Genomic DNA, 16116 nt, shown 5'->3' on the forward strand with positions numbered 1-16116 from the left:
AAAGAATGTACACATGACACTTTGGTTCCCAGCTATTCAGGGGCCATCCAGAAAATGAATCATTATATGAAGACTGAAGACTTCTTCTTGTGGTATAGAATACGCATTTGGGATCTGGTCTTGTCCATTTGATGACCTATCACTGAGTGGGACCCCTGCTGTCTCTGGCTAGAACATCCTTCATTATTCGTGGTACAGAGGGAGCAGATCCAAATAGCAGGCTTTGGGGAGGAGACCCTGTCACCATTCCACTCAGGCATCTTAATGAACTTGAAAGCTTAGCTCACATTCCCAATGTCAGGAGGTATATCACACCTCCTCTCTTAGTCTTGGAGTCTTTAACCTTGTCTGTAACTCTTTCTCTTTGATGTCTCCTCTTTCATTCTTACTCCCATTCTTGCACTCTCTCAATTCTTCCTCTCTCAATTTAGACTGAGAAGGCCAGACGAGGTATGAGGGATATTACAATAAATTACAAATTATGAATGATCGCAATGCAAGTCTCGTACAGGGTAGGAAAGTTTAGACTTAAACTCTGGACAAAGTGCTAAGGTTAAGTTTGAGGGAGTTTAAAAGTTGTTTTATTTTTAATGTAAATAATTATCAATCAGCAACAATCAGCCAACAAGCATTTACTATGTGCCAGGCACCATGCTAGGTGCTCTAAGAATGAATTAATCCCTACTCTCAGAGAGCTTATACTCTAATGCGAAGACAGCAAATACTCATAGGGATGTACATAGAGTAAATGTAAAAGAAATAAATCTAAGGTAGCTTCATCTAAGCCAGTGAGTAAGAGAAAACACTGACAGCTGGGGTTGGCGGTTGGGGAGGGAATCAAGAAAGGCTCCGTGTAGAAGCTTATGCTTGTATTGGGTCTTGAAGGAAAAGCGAGCTTCTATGAGGCTGAGTTGAGAAGGAGGTACCTTCCAGAAGTTTGTCCTTAGTCCACTCAGGGTGAGTGTGAAGATGCTGGTTTTAGGGAACATGGGTAGAACTGTTCAAGTCTGAAATTGAGAGATGAAATCATTGGCCCCCAGCATTTGTGAGGGGTTGGCAGTAATTTGTCTGAATATTTGGGGCTATACAGATATGTTCATGTAGATAGAGCCTTTCATTAATATGCTTTAAAATACCCAGAATGTGGCACCGTATAGACATGCTGTTCAGATGATTGACTGGGCCTTTCACCTTTCTGTCACATAGAGGAGATCTAGGTTTTGTTAAGTGAAGAATTATGACTTTTCTGACTCAGTAAGGTGCTCAGAGACACATAACTGGGTATTTCTCTGTCTTTAGTGTTCATATTTTCCATTTACATGTATTGAATTAGCCAGATAATGGTTCAAATTCAACTCCCAAGTGCTGTTCAGAGCCTGGGAATGAAGCAAAGACAATTTAATATTTCTTTCTAGGCTGAAGCCTTTGGAAGACCTGATCTCCCAGGGAAGGGAAGCATTAAGAATTCTTCTCTCCAGTGAGTTGGCCAGGCATAGATGTATAAACGAGAGAGAGAGAGAGAGAGAGAGAGAGAGAGAGAGAGAGAGAGAGAGAGAGAGAGAGAGAGAGAGAGCGATGCATTTATCAGGTACCTAGAATGTTTCAGGTATTGTGTTAGGGGCTGGGATTAGAAATACAACCAAAAGAGACAGTCCCTGCCCTCAGATAACTTACATTAGTCTGAAGCAATGAACACGTAAGAAGGAGTTAAAATATGGGTATGAGAGGACTTTCTACAAGATGGAAAAGTCCAGAGTAGAGGCAGGTTTAGGGGAGCCTGGACCTGGTCAGAAACTGTACCCTCCTGTTCATGGGGAGAAGCCACAGTGCACAGAGAATTGAGATGATTATTGAACAAAAATTTCTTGTTTGGGGAGGTTGCTTGGACTGCACCTTTTCTAAAATCCATTTAGTCTCCTATCTTCTGATCCCATTGTTCTAGCAGGATGAGTTCAAGAAATATTTATTAAATAAATGAGTGAGTGAATGAATGAATAAGTGAATAAGTAAGTGATGAAACTGATAAGAGACTCATGGATGAGAGAGAATATGAGCCAACATTAGTAATGACATCAAAAGTGAAACTGACTCAGGATGATAAAAGCAAAAGCTGTCAGGCAGGGCCCCTAGCACCAAAATCAGGAACATGTAGCTCCTTAGTACTTTTCTGAGAACTTTAAGCTGGACCCTTAGGAAAACAGTATATTTCAAAGGCAGTACTTTCCTCCCCTTAGCAAGTTTTAAAAAGGATTCTACTGTATCTGTGTATCTCTGAAATGAACATGGTTGGAGACCTTCTATCTAGAAGGAAGGTGTCACATTAAGGAATTTATTTTATTCCATGATAGTGAATTTGCAAAGGAAAAAAAATATCTTTCAGCCTTAAATTTGGAGAGAAGCTTTCCTTCAAAGAATTCGAGGCAATTTATCATCTATATCTCTCTAATATACCTGGTATAAAGGGAATTGCCCTGAAATAGGAAGTAAGAGACCATTGGTTTTATTCCTGGTTCTGACAACTAACTCATGTGTGGTGTTATGGAAATCTCTTACCTCTCTGGGCCTCATGTGCAAAATAGGGAGAATGGTACCTGCCTTCTGTACTTCAAAAGATTGTTGAACCACTTCAGTTAGGAGATTGTCACAATGCAGCTTGAATGTGGTTCAGGACTCCAAAATACAATATAAGAAAAGGTGGCAATGTCCCCTAAATGCCACTTATGTGACCTGAGAAGAATGCCCAAAAGGCACATTATTTGGGACAGGCACAAATTTCATTGTCCTTGTATGGGGACTAAAGGCTGGGGTCAGGGGGATGGGGCTCCCTGTCAGTGCAGGGCATGAGGTTTCTGGTCCAGTTCTTTCAAGATCCTTATGATGATCCTTAAGATGTAGCTTGAATGAGAGAAAATAGATTAAGGAGGGGCAGTAAAGAGGAATGGACACAAGTCAGGTCTGCTAGGGTAGCCGATAAAATCAGGTGTCCCAAAACAGTAGCCTTTGGTAGGTTGGGTCAAAGAGGACCAGAGAATGGGGAGAGGAAACAGGGGCCCTGGCCCTGCTACGAGGGTCAATGTTTCAGGGTCTAGTCCATGGTGGGCCCTATACCGAGGGAATTTCAATTAGTTGATATTCAAATTTCTCACCGGCAGGAAAAGGGGATTTCAGCAATTACTACATATGAGCCCTAATTTGACAGGATATTTTAAGGGATATTTGAACTATGGCTTCTCCCTTTAGCAGGGAGGAGTGACTGCTGAAGTCCTTTCAGGAGTGTATCTAGAAACATAGCACGTCCACGTAGCAGCAATATCAGTAGTAGCAACAGTACTAGAAGGTATGGTAACAACAGTAGCAGCAGTTAGTAGATAGGGGCATAGCTCCATTTCTTTTATTTAAAATGTGATTGGGGGCTTTGCACAAATAAAGAATGCTTTAGAAAGTATTTTAAATGGTGCTATTTACAAAATCCATTCTTTCCTCTCTGCATTACTGGTCTATCGACTTCTTTCCCTTTTAATCAGATTCTGTTCATTGGTAACCATTATACTCTCAAAAACCACTATATGAAGGAGAAACCCAGAGTACAGATAATTCCATCCCTTGATCATTTGCTCTTTACTGATTTCATTCCTCTATCTCATGTTCTCTTGGTGAAGACTTCCTCTCTGCCCTCTCTTACAATGGCTCTATGACTTTGCTTCAGTATTCTCTCTTTGGGGTCTCTCATTACTAGTGACATGTACGTAGTGGGGTGACATGAAAGAACACAGAATTTAGAGTCTGATGTCATGAGTTTGAATCCCAGCTCTTTTCCTTATCATTTTTGAGAGCGCTGGGCCTCACCACTGTTTTCTGTAAAATGAAGGCTTTGGATCTGTAAAGAAAGCATGACCCAGAGGAAAACATGCTGGATTTGGAGTCTGATGATTTAGACATGCATCTGAACCTCAGCTCTGCCACTTACATTGGCTGTGAGCAAATCCTTTGAGCTGACTGGGCCTCACTTTTCTTATATGTAAAATGGGGGAGTTGTACTAGTTATCTTCCCTTGCAGCTTTAAATCCTAAATGATCTAAACCAGGGGTGGGGGAGTCTGTGTCCTAGAAGCCACAAGTGGCTCTCTAGGTCCTTAAGAACAATTCTATTCTGTGAAGTTTGGATTCAAGTCAGAGGACCATATTTGAGGACCTAGAGGGCCACATGTGACCTTGAGGCTGCAGGTTCCCCACCCCTAATCTAAAACATGCACAATTAACTGCTGCCCCATAATGCATCAGTCCCAGAGCGTCGATCCTCTAAATATCCTTTCTGCTCCCATTCTCCATGGCATGCAAGTATAGTTTATTCATGGACCTCCTACTCTGGCACAGGTACCTCCCTCAGCAAGCATTAGTAATCTTTTGCCATGGAAGATTCAACAACCCATTGTTTTAAGGTCCTTCTCTACTTCCAAACCCTGGGACATGAGTGTCCTAGAAACTTAATTTTTCTTTCAAAAGCATTTTCCCATGTGAGGCAAAGTACATTTTATCTCAGGTTTTCTTTGGCGGCTTCAAGTTTTAAAAATATTTCAGGATCTCTTGAATTTCTTTTCCCCTAAATTTTTCAAAGCTATCCTTTTCTCCTGTGATTTCTCCATATGGGCTCTTCCCCTTGTATTCAGCATTCCATTACTCTTCCTTTCTCCCACATCGCATCTTCTTCAGTACTTGTCCCTTTTCATTGTTAGTTCCTCTCCAAGTTCTGAGTCCCTGCCCATTTGTTTTCCTCCCTCTTCATCCACAGGTTCAGATTGGGGGGAGGAAACGGAAAGCTCCTTCCTCATGGTTCTCCTTGACCCCTGCTCCCATCTTAATTAAAATTCAAATGTGAAAACATCCATCCAAAAGCATCTGGTTAATCATTTCCAGCTCTCTTTCTCTGGAATTAAACATGTCAGCTATCTTTTAACCATCACAGGCTATGGCCACTATGTGATAGTCCCCAAATGATTTAAAACAAATCCCACAATGACATGATAGAATGGGTGATTTCATCAAAAGCTCAGCTTGAGAAAAATTCAGGAATTATCATCCCATCTCCCTAAACCACCAGCCCTCCCAATGCTGAATACAGTCATGTTAAGACAGTCAAATTCATTTGACTTTTGTCTGTTTCTCTCCTAAGTTCCAATTCTGTGGTCTACATGCCTATGCGGCTTCCTGACCGCCCACAGATCTCACTGCTGTACCATATATTTGGCACCTGGTTATACTTGACCTAGTATTTGCTTCCATCCTGTCTTATATTCAGATGATTTCATGTGTGGAAGTTTTCTAGCCTCCTCCACTAGGCTCTGGGAGTCATCCCCTCTGTCCCCCTGAGAGCCCTGCAGCAGGGCCTTTGGAATGACAAATGTACAAGTCCAAACCCCTTGGAGATCTCCAGGTGAAAGGTTCCATTCAAGGCCAAGGGCTTTCTAGTTTTCAGTTTGGAATTATAAATAGTGGATTATAAATGATCCCTGTCTAAACTTTGGAAAGAGCCAAGAATCTTTTTTTTTTCCTGGAGCCCTCAGCTCTCAGGTTACCCAGCTGACTTTCTCTATCAGGGATCTTTGTCCACTCCCCACTGCCCCCAAATAATTGTAACTGCCTTGAGTTTATTCTTATGCTACTGCTATATACCCCCTTGTATCAATTTTAGTGGAAAATGCTGCAAAAACAAAAAGGTGATGCCACTTCCCACACTGTTTCAAAAGGTTTTTAAGTGGAAAAAGGTATTTAGTATTTTTAATAAGCATCTTCAATACTATTGAGTTGGTTTCTTTGTTCATATCACAAGATTAATTATGCTGTCAAGCACTTTCAAGGCCTGCTTAACAAAGATTCAGTGATATAATGCTTTGCTTCGCACTGCCTTTTTTCTGCATAGCAATCACAATCAGCATTAGACAATTTAAAACCCTTTCACCAGCCGGAAGTTCTGAAGAGCCTTTTAATCAACAAAAGTAATTTTGCAAACAACTAGATACAGCGTTTTTCATATTAACTAACCTGCATTTAAACTCTGTGGGCTCTGTTCCTGGGTCTCTGATCCTGGGAAACGGTTCTTCCAAGGGGCTGGGCTTTGGATGCGGGGATGAATGGGGGGAAGTAACCCCCGCTGTGGACACCCCAGGAAAACCAGCCGGTCAGATCACCCCTCTGAGCCTGCAGTAAGGAGAGCACTGGGACTTTCGTGCAGTTTCATACATTTTAATTATCCCTTAATATGCTGATCTTGTCTAATCAGTTAAACGAGTTTGTTTTTATTTGGCTGCCCAGGAAGCTTCGTCTGGCCATCTTAAAAACAGGATCTGGATTTAGGTTTGGGGCTGTGGGTTCTCCTTCTTTCTCTGGTTTGCAAAAGCTCATCAGCACCACTTTGGTGATTTGGAAATGCAAATTTTAAGTCTGTTTTGGAATCGACCTTGCAGATAATCGAGCTGGAGGGTGATTTATATGGTCATTTGATAGCAGCCCAGCCCTGTAGGTAAAGTAAAACCATATGACATGAAAGAGCTGAAAATGAGGGAGGGCTGAAGAAGGGGTAGGGACAAGGAGAGCTCTCCCCTCCACCCCATCCCACAAAGAGCTTCCTCCCCCCTCCCTTCCCTTAAGCACAGTTCTAAATGAAACTAACCTGTTAATGACACCTTTAAAACATTCATTTTTTAAAAAATCCCCTGCCAGCAGCTGCAATTTGTACCATTGCTGTGTGGAGTAATTAGCAACTTCTGCAGTGCCTCTGGGTGCCCTCCCACCCCTCGTGTTTGACACTGTTCCAGCCTAGGCGGGAAGTGACCCTGGGATCCAGAGTCGCAGGACAAACGAACATGTCCTGTCACCAGAAATAACAGGGTCAGAAGACATGGCTAATGAAGTCATAGCAACTGGTGTAAAGAGCCAATCAGAGGAGGCGCCAATCTGAAAATGAGGATATAATTAGCAGAAAAAATAACATGCTTTGGTTGGATTCGAGGGGAGCCAGTAATGACTGGATATTGAGAAAGATTCCGAAAGATTAGAGCAAACATTATGCAACAAAGAATACCTAATTAGGGAGAAAAAGTGAATATGCCTTAATTAGAGGGAAATACATGATTGAAAGACACAGAGTTGTCTCTTAATATGAATATCGTAATGAATGTTAGCTCAAATTCCCCGGTTTGGCTTAGCAAAGCATTCTTAGAATTAATGGGACCCTGCCACTATTTGCAGTTGGCAGCTTCCACAATGAACCTCATAAATGCACTGGCATCCACAAGAAATATTGTCTTGGTCAGGGTTCCAGTGCAGCAGGGAATTGGTGCCCACAGACCCTGGCAGGAGCGCGGGAAAATGGAATGAGGGCAGAGTGTCTCTGAGAGAGCCCCTCCTAAGCCATACTGGAGCACTAGAGCCACTGGATAATTGTGCTTAAAATGCGGGGAAATAGATCATTAAAAGCCCAGAGTGTAAGTTGCCAAGTGTCAGTAGCCAGGCGCAGAATTCACCTTTTATTTCTCTGCCTCTTATTTTAGTATGCATCAAGGTAGAAGATGGGGAAGAAGGGAGCGAATGGGAGAATGACCAATGAAATGCTATTCCTTGTCCTGCGCCGGCCTCTGTGAAAACCTCAGGCTCCCTGTGAATTGTGGCGATGCAGCATCCGTGGAGTATTTATGACCACTGGGGATGAAAAATGAAATGGGCTCCCCCTTATTTTCCTACAATAGAAATTTCAAGACTCCAACCAGCTAATCATTTTTCACCTTAATAGACATCTAAGTGATGGTTAATTTCCTTTTTTTTCCCTTTTGCAAAATTGTCCTGGGTATTGATTTTCATTTATTTTGCAGATGATATTTAATTGTCATCATTAGCCATCTATGTCACATTCCACTGTTTAAACAGACCCTGTCAATTTTAGAGCATATTTATAGATTAATTTAAAATGTGTATTTTAATTTACGACCACATACCTTTGGTACGTCGGTAACATTAAAATACTTATGGTACAGAATTTTTTAATTAAAACTATTCATCAAAGAGCGTCCAGGTAGTGCTCATCTCCTTGTTTGCAGTGGGAGTTCTGGCAGCAAAAGCAAGCAAAATAATAGGTCAATTTAAAAAAAATCTAAAGATAGTGTTTCCAAAGATCTGATTGTCTAATGAGCATTTGCCAAAAGATTCCCCAAATTAGACGATATGCTTTCCTTTAGGTACGGAAACCAAGGTTGCTCACATCAGAGGAAGTGACATCCCCTTGCCAAGCATTGCTACTATTTCCCTCTGAAATACATGCATTCCTTGTCTGGTTCCTGCGGTCTAGGAATAAGGCTGGAATGGGCAGGCTCTTTCTCTTATGGAATACTTTGAGGTAACTAATTAGTGCAATGGATGTACCCTGGCCTTGGAGTGAAGACCTGAGTTCAAGTCTCACCTTGGACACTTAGTAGCTGTGTGAACCTGGCCAAGATGTTTAATCTCTGTAAGTTCCAGTTTGCTTTTCTGTCAAATAAGGATAATAACAGCCCATGTCTCTCAGTGTTGTTGTAAGGATAAAATAATACTTGGAAAGCACGTCATAAAACTTAAAGCACTATATACTTGCTAACTATCATAATCATTATGGAATAAGACTTTCTGTAACTTCCTAGGAAATTTAGCCTTTCTCTGTGCCCAGAGTTTCCTAATTGATTCAACATTCTTGATCTTTGGCTCTATGTTGAAATGTACACCCAGCATTGATTTTGGTGTCCTGATGTGTGAGGAGCAGGGATGGGGAATCTAAGACCAATCCAAAAGAAACCCTTCCTTAGGAACAATGATGAACAAGTTTATCATAACTCTTGCTCTGTAGATATAGCTTCTGTCCTTTAATCATGTGAGCATGGACTACAGATGCATTCTCCTTTCTTTGAGATCCCTGGAAATAATCTAAAAATATCAGGATATTTCTCTGGTCCCTTCAGGTAATTCATATTCTCCAGTTGCTGATGTAAATGAAACAGCATTGGAAATTTCACTGGAGTCTCAATAACCAAGCAGTCTACAAAAGAGAAAACAGTCGAGGGAGTCAAACCAGAAAAATCACCCAAAGGCCTCACTGCTTGATCCTTGTGGAAAACTTACAACCTGGAAACAACTTGCTGCTTCTGAGGAATCTAAAAGTCTGAACAGATAATTATTTTTGCAAACCCAATTTTATTTTTTTCATATATTTTCATAAGATTATATGATCAGAGAATTAAGAGCTTGAAGGGAACTTAACGATCATTATTGAGATCCCTAGATTTTTGTATTCAACCCAAGAGTTTTCATTATTAGGCACATTAATATTAAAATCAAATATCCCAAATTTCTTAACGTATTAAGAGGCAGCCTGGTGTAGTGAAAGGAACTGAGATTAGGAGTTCACTTTCCAGCCATACACCACCTACATGACCATGGACAAGTCCCACAACTTCTCTGGGCCTCAACTTCTCAATCTGTAAAATCAGAATATTTACATTAAGTGCTTTATGATTACAAAGTTCTTGCCTATCCATTATCTCATTTGATCTACACAATAATGCAATGCAAGCTATTATCATTGATTTGGGGGATCTGATGTCAGGGTAATAATGATAACTAACAATTGTATAAAGCAGGACTACACAACCTGCAGGAACGCCAAAGGATTTCGGCAGCCCACAAAAGTAGTTTTCCTCTATTCTTTGGTGGGCCTCAGGCTGTATAGGCCTGGTATAAAGCTCTGTGGTTTGTACTGCCCTTTATATATGCTATCTCTTCGGAGCCTCATACCCGGCTCTGAGAAAGGTGCCATAGGAATCATTATTCCTGTTTTATAGATGACAAAACTAAAGCACAGAAAGGCTAAATGTCTTGTCCACAGTGACAGGGCCAATAAGTGTCAGAGACAAGATTTGAAACCTAGTCATTATGAGTCCAAAACAAACTCCCTATCAACTATGCCATGATGCATCTCATATGTAACAATATGTTTACATCTTTCTACCATCAGACTTACCATTGAGTGGTGACCTGATGCTGGCTTCCCATTTCCTGTTCTAACAATGCTCCAGCTCCCCCGCTGGTCATTTTGGTGACCAAGGCTTCAATGGAATGTGGGAAAGTATCTTCCCATAAAACCCATCATTAATTTCCTGATTTATTTTTCTTAAGTGGGCTTTTATCAGAATGCCCCTTGTGACAGGCCAGGGGCAAAGGAATCTAATAATGGGGATGGATAATGGAGCAGGTTTGGGCCAGAGTTTGGACCAAATCTTCCTCCCCTCCCTACCTCAGCTCTGAGTGCTAAATGAATCAGTCCACTTGAGTGGGAGGTGAAAGTACTACAAGGTCTCCATCAGAGCAACATAGGGCTGTGATTCCATAAAATGCGTGGTAATCCTTTATTGACTAATGAACATGCTGCTGCCTCTGACTGCTATATTTTACTGTCGCAGGCTGCACCCGGCTGGCAATTAGATTGTGAGTATTTGCTAAAGATGTGTCTGTCTCTTCCCCTGAACTTGAAACAGGTTCAGAGAAGGAAGCTCCAGAGAAAGCAGGTTACATACCTTTCCCAAGTCTTCTGGGGAAATAAGCCATGCACAGATAATAACAGTGCAAACAAGTTGATGTTGCTATTTTTAAATAAGCTGTTATTATTGACTAATGGAGGTGGCTCTAGGTAGGATGACAAAAGCTCTGGAGCAAGAGAATTGCTACTAAACCTTACTTGAGAGGACTTGTTAATGAGAAACACCTAAACACAGAGGTAAAGAGTTGTCTGAAATACTGTGTGCTATGTGTTGTTTGACAGCCAGTAGTGTTCAGAGTTTCTCTGGTGTGGCCACATGTTCCTGGTACTCAAATATTTCTCTGTCCCATAGAAGTGTGAGAAAGGAGGGCAAAGGAGATCAGGACAAGGGGATCAGAAGCCCTACTACAGACAATCATCCTTTCTGCTCATGGTTGTTGGTTTTCTTGCTATGCAGGGGAAAGGGAAGTTATCTATGCAATGGGGTCTCAAAGACTCAAGAACGCTGAAACTACAAAAAAATTCTAAATAATAAGCAAAATTTTAATAAGAATAATGACTCATATTTATCTGGGGAGAGGCTTACTATTTGCAAGGAACTGTGCTCAAATCCAGAATCAAAATTCTGCTAAAGTCTTAACTTTAGAAAAAGATTTAAATAATATGTATAATAAGATGCTTCACCAAAAAAATAAGTAAATAAATAAACGAAAAACCCATCCTTTAATAGTTCTTCAGTTTGATAGGATGAGACCAATACAATTATAACCAGGCTCTTCAGGCAAGTTCAGCTGATTATGTGTACACATGGCAGTTATGGTGGCATCGGGATAGGGAGGTAGGTGAAGGGAAGCCTATGGAGGGTATATAGAATACTCCCACCACAGGCATAATAGCTTTGGAAAAGACAGTGGTTTATGCACCAGAAGTTTTAGTCTTTGCCCCAAGATGGAGTGTGGTTACTGAGCAAGTTAGGTCCAAGGAGATGGACATTCAAATTATAAGACTCTTGGGGTGGTGGCCTAGGAGTGGTCATACTGTATGATGGCATGGGAAGGTATAGACCACAATGTAAGGTCTGGGGCAGCAGTTGCCATGGAAAAGAAGAACACTTACGCCTAGGTTGGAGTCCAATTACTCTGAATATATTATTTCTTTGGACCAGCATTATAGACCTTCTGGATTACAAGGAGTGAAATGTATTCCAGAATCACATAATATTAGACCTAGAATGATCCTCAGCGATGAACTGTCCTTATCTCTTGATTTTACATATAAAGAAACTGAGACCAAGAGAAATTAAAGAACTAATTCTAAGTCACACAGTAAGTGGCAGCCCTGATCTTCTCATTTCAGCTCTAATGTGCTTACTACTAAAGGACGCTGCCATTTAAAACTTTGTCATTACAAGTATTTCTATTGTAACTAATTATGCTAAGAAACTTCGAAGTATAACAATACCCATCATGCAGATCAGGAAAGGGGGATGGGGAAGGGTTGGGGCTTTGGGAGAGGAGGGTTCTTGGCTTTGGTCCTGGTTCTCTCCCTAACTACTGTATAAGCTTCACTTTCCTTCTCTGAGATTCAGTTTCCTTATTGGCAAAATGAGGATATTAAACTTTTTTGTGTGCTTTCTGGTCCCTTTTCAGGTCTAGTATTCTATATCCCATGAACATTTATTCACTGTCTCAGTAATAATGAACAGTTATATAAGACTTAAAAGTTAGCAAAACACTTTATTTGACATTAGCTCCTCTAAGTCTCCCAACAACCTATCTGTTCAGGTTATACATGTATCATATCTCCTTTTTATAGAAGAAAATGAGTCTCCGAGAGGTTAAGGGACTTTTTCAGGATCACAGAGCTGGTAATTTTCCAAGGAGTTTGTAGTACCAAAGAACTGGAAACCAAATGCTTAGATAGTAAGCAATTGGGGGCTGGTGGTATGTGAATGTGGTAGAATAATTTTGTGTTGTAAGAAACTTAAACATAATGAAAGTAGAGAAGTACAGGAAGACATTTACTGATGGGAAATGGAGCAAGCAGGACCAAGAAAATAATAAACACAATGGTGACAGAAATGAAAATGGAGGAAAAGAGCCACAACAAAATCAAATGCTGAACAATTATAACAAACTGTGACAAAAAAAAAGGAAAGATATAAGAAGGCATCTCCCTCTACTTCTTCGCAGAAGTAGGATACTGAGGGTATGGAATACTGTATATAATGTCAGACATTTTCTCATTGTTAATTTTGGTGAACTGTTTTTCTTTCTCTTTTTTGTTTCTTGTTATAAAAATACTCTCCGAGAGGAAAATAAGTGAAATATATAGATGATATAAAAGGAAAATTTGTTGTCTAGTTGCTTCAGTCATGTTCACTTCTCTGTGACCCCATCTGGGGTTTTCTTGGCAAAGATACTAAACTGCTTTGCCATTTCCTTCTCCAGCTCATTTTACAGATGAGGAAACCCAGGCAAACAGGGTCACACAGCTATTAAGTGTCTGAGGCCAGATTTGAACTCAGGTTCTCCTGACTCCAGGCCCAACATTCTATCTACCACCTCATCAAGCTGCCCCTCTTCAATATATCAATATAATTTTTAAAAGTATTTGGAGGCGGGGGAGAATTTGAACTCAGGTCCTCGCTCCAAGTCCAATATTCTGCTATGACATATTATCTTCCCCTCACACAAGGATAGGTATTATGCCTATAAAAGACTGAAACCTCATAGAAAGATAGGGAATAAGAAGCACTTTATGAGAATTATTGGACAAGGGATATTTTCCTGGTTTCCATTAAATCACCTCCCCTAGGCATTCACGTATTCTGTGATGGGCAAGGCCAAATCTGGGCATAAGCCTGGCTTCTCTGTATTGTGCCACCCTGATAAAGCTTTCCACATTTATCACACTCTCTGCTCAAGGAGAATGACTTGGGCTGTGCTGGACTCCAGTGTTACATAGGTGGTTTTATTCCCACCCACTGGTTAGTAAAAGCCTGACAGAAGCATGTTTATTAATGAGCCTCCTTGTACTTGTTAGTAGGAATAGGCCCCTGGAGCCATTTCCCCAGCATTTCCCCCAAAAGGGACCTGACTGGTTGTTGGAAGGTGATGATCCCTGATCTTCCACAAACTCCAAAGACAAAATCTAGCACTCAGGGACAGAATGAAAATTTGTGACACTCTGTGGAGGACTTCAGGCCCATAAACCAGAGACAGTATGTAGTTGCTCATCTGTGACAGATATAATAGAGATAATCGGCACTTAATAAGTAATCCAAGGCTAATTACTAATATACATTGCAAAGGTTCCTCCCATTCCCCCACACACACCTTTTTAACACACTTTTAGAATATGTGGAATGAAGAACATAAAAGTCCCTTAGAATGGTCAACTTCAGAAATACTGAAACAAAACTTGCTTAGATGTGTGGAGTCAAGCTGCAGAGTCAACTAGCCACTTGGCTGTTCTTTAGTATGGAAAAGGATGTGGGGTTAGTTTGTGCAGAGGCATGGACTTTGCTGGTGACAATGGTGCATTTCAGATCTGGGCTATTTCTATGAGTACTCCAGAATCAGAGCGAGCTGGTTTTGAGCAAATGAGTCTTGGTCCTAGGGCACTGACATGGGGGACCAAGTTGTGTGTGTGTGTGTGTGTGTGTGTGTGTGTGTGTGTGTGTGTAATTGCTTCATCCCTACAACAACTGTCATCCTCTAAAGGTGCTAGACATCCAACCAGCCCTGGGACACTGCACTTTCTGGCCCCTCACCCCCAAGACAGCCAAACCCATGGTAGGTCTACCTTCTATACTGCTGTAATCCCTTCCTACCCTTTTACCAACCACATTTACTGAACTGATACCAACTTCAGTTCTATCAAGTTATAGCTCCATAAAAATAAAAAAGTCCTTATAGACACATATATGCATATATCTGTATATGTACACACACATATATAATACAATCTATAAATATTTGTGTATACATACATATTGTACATATATTTACATATTCACATATACATGTGTGTATGTATGTGTGTGTGTGAAACCTAAGGTTTGCAAGCTGGTAATCATTGACTTGCTCCTGAGTTTTTTCATCAGCAAACTTCAGAAACACCAGCCAGTGCACCGAGCCAGTGTGCTCCCTGACCACGCCTGCGTGGTCAGATTGAGGGAGAGGAAGCATGGGACAGTGGAAAAAACGCTGGATTTGAAGACAGAAAACCTGGGTATGACTCCTGGCTTCTCTGTTGCTTGTTGTCTAAGTGTCCTTGAACAAGTTACTGAATCTCTCTGTGCATAGAATGTTCAATTGTAAAAGGGAGGACTAGGCTAAATGAACTCTAAAATTTCCTCCAACTCCGGATACTGTGGCCCTCCATAGGAGGCCAGCCTTGGGCCAGTACTGCTCTCTCACCCCTACTTTAGAGGAGAGCTGTCCAGTTTATTCCTCAAATCACTGGAAAAATGCTGAATTTTCCTGTGAGAGGCTGCGACCTTTTTGAGCCAGGCAGCTCAGCAGATAGAACAATGGATCTGGAGTCAGGAACACCTGAATTCAAATTCAGCCTTGAATACTTACTAGTGAACTTGTACATAGTCACTCAACCTCACTTTGCCTCAGTTTGCACAACTGTCACATGCAGATATTAACGGTACCTACCTCTCAGGATTGTTGTGAGGATCAGATGAAATGATACTTGTAAAATGCTTAGCATATACTAGGTCCTATCTAAATGCTGATTCCCCTCTCCTTTTCCCACCCCCCATCAGACCAAATCAGTCAACCAGCATATGTCAAGTACTTACTATGTATCTGGCATCGTGTGTGTTCGCCCTTCGTTGCCAAAGAAGATTGTGCCATCAGAGAAATGATGACATGACTTACACTTGACTTTGTTTTGAGTGAGGGAGGGCTGTGCAGGTCACCAGCCTCATTTCTTCTCCAGAGTCATCTGAATCCAGTGACCAGGTATTCATCAGGATGATGGGAGATGACCCAGAGGCAGCTGAGGTTAAGTGACTTGCCCAAGGTAACACAGCTAGCGAGTGTCAAGTATCTGAGGTGAAATTTGAATTCAGGTCCTCATGACTCCTGCACTAGTGCTCTATCCACTGCACCACCTAGCTACCTCTATCTGGCATTGTATAAATTCCCTGAATACAAGCATTAGCAAAAACAAATTTAAAATCCTTTAAAATGGGAAGACTGCAACATAAAACGAAGCTGAAAAAGAGGAAGGGGAAAGTTACCCCTAAATGACACATGATTATGTATTGCAATGTGGTGAGAAATAAATAAAGAGATTGTTCACCTAGAAGGCCTATTTAATAGAGGCTGTAGAAGGAGAATTTTCTGGACCATGATGGAGGAGTCTGAATTGCAACCCAATGAGAAATGACATCATGGGACATCTCTTTTACCCATCCCAGACTAGGAAGTGGTCTCCAGTCTGGTCTAATTTCATATTCTCTAAAAAATCAAGCATCTTGTCCACAGTAACAGCAACATAGGATGATGATCAGCTATGAAGAACTTAGCTCTTCTAAGCAAC

Source organism: Notamacropus eugenii, chromosome 1, assembly GCF_028372415.1.
Source record: "Notamacropus eugenii isolate mMacEug1 chromosome 1, mMacEug1.pri_v2, whole genome shotgun sequence".
In the NCBI taxonomy this organism is placed as follows: domain Eukaryota; kingdom Metazoa; phylum Chordata; class Mammalia; order Diprotodontia; family Macropodidae; genus Notamacropus; species Notamacropus eugenii.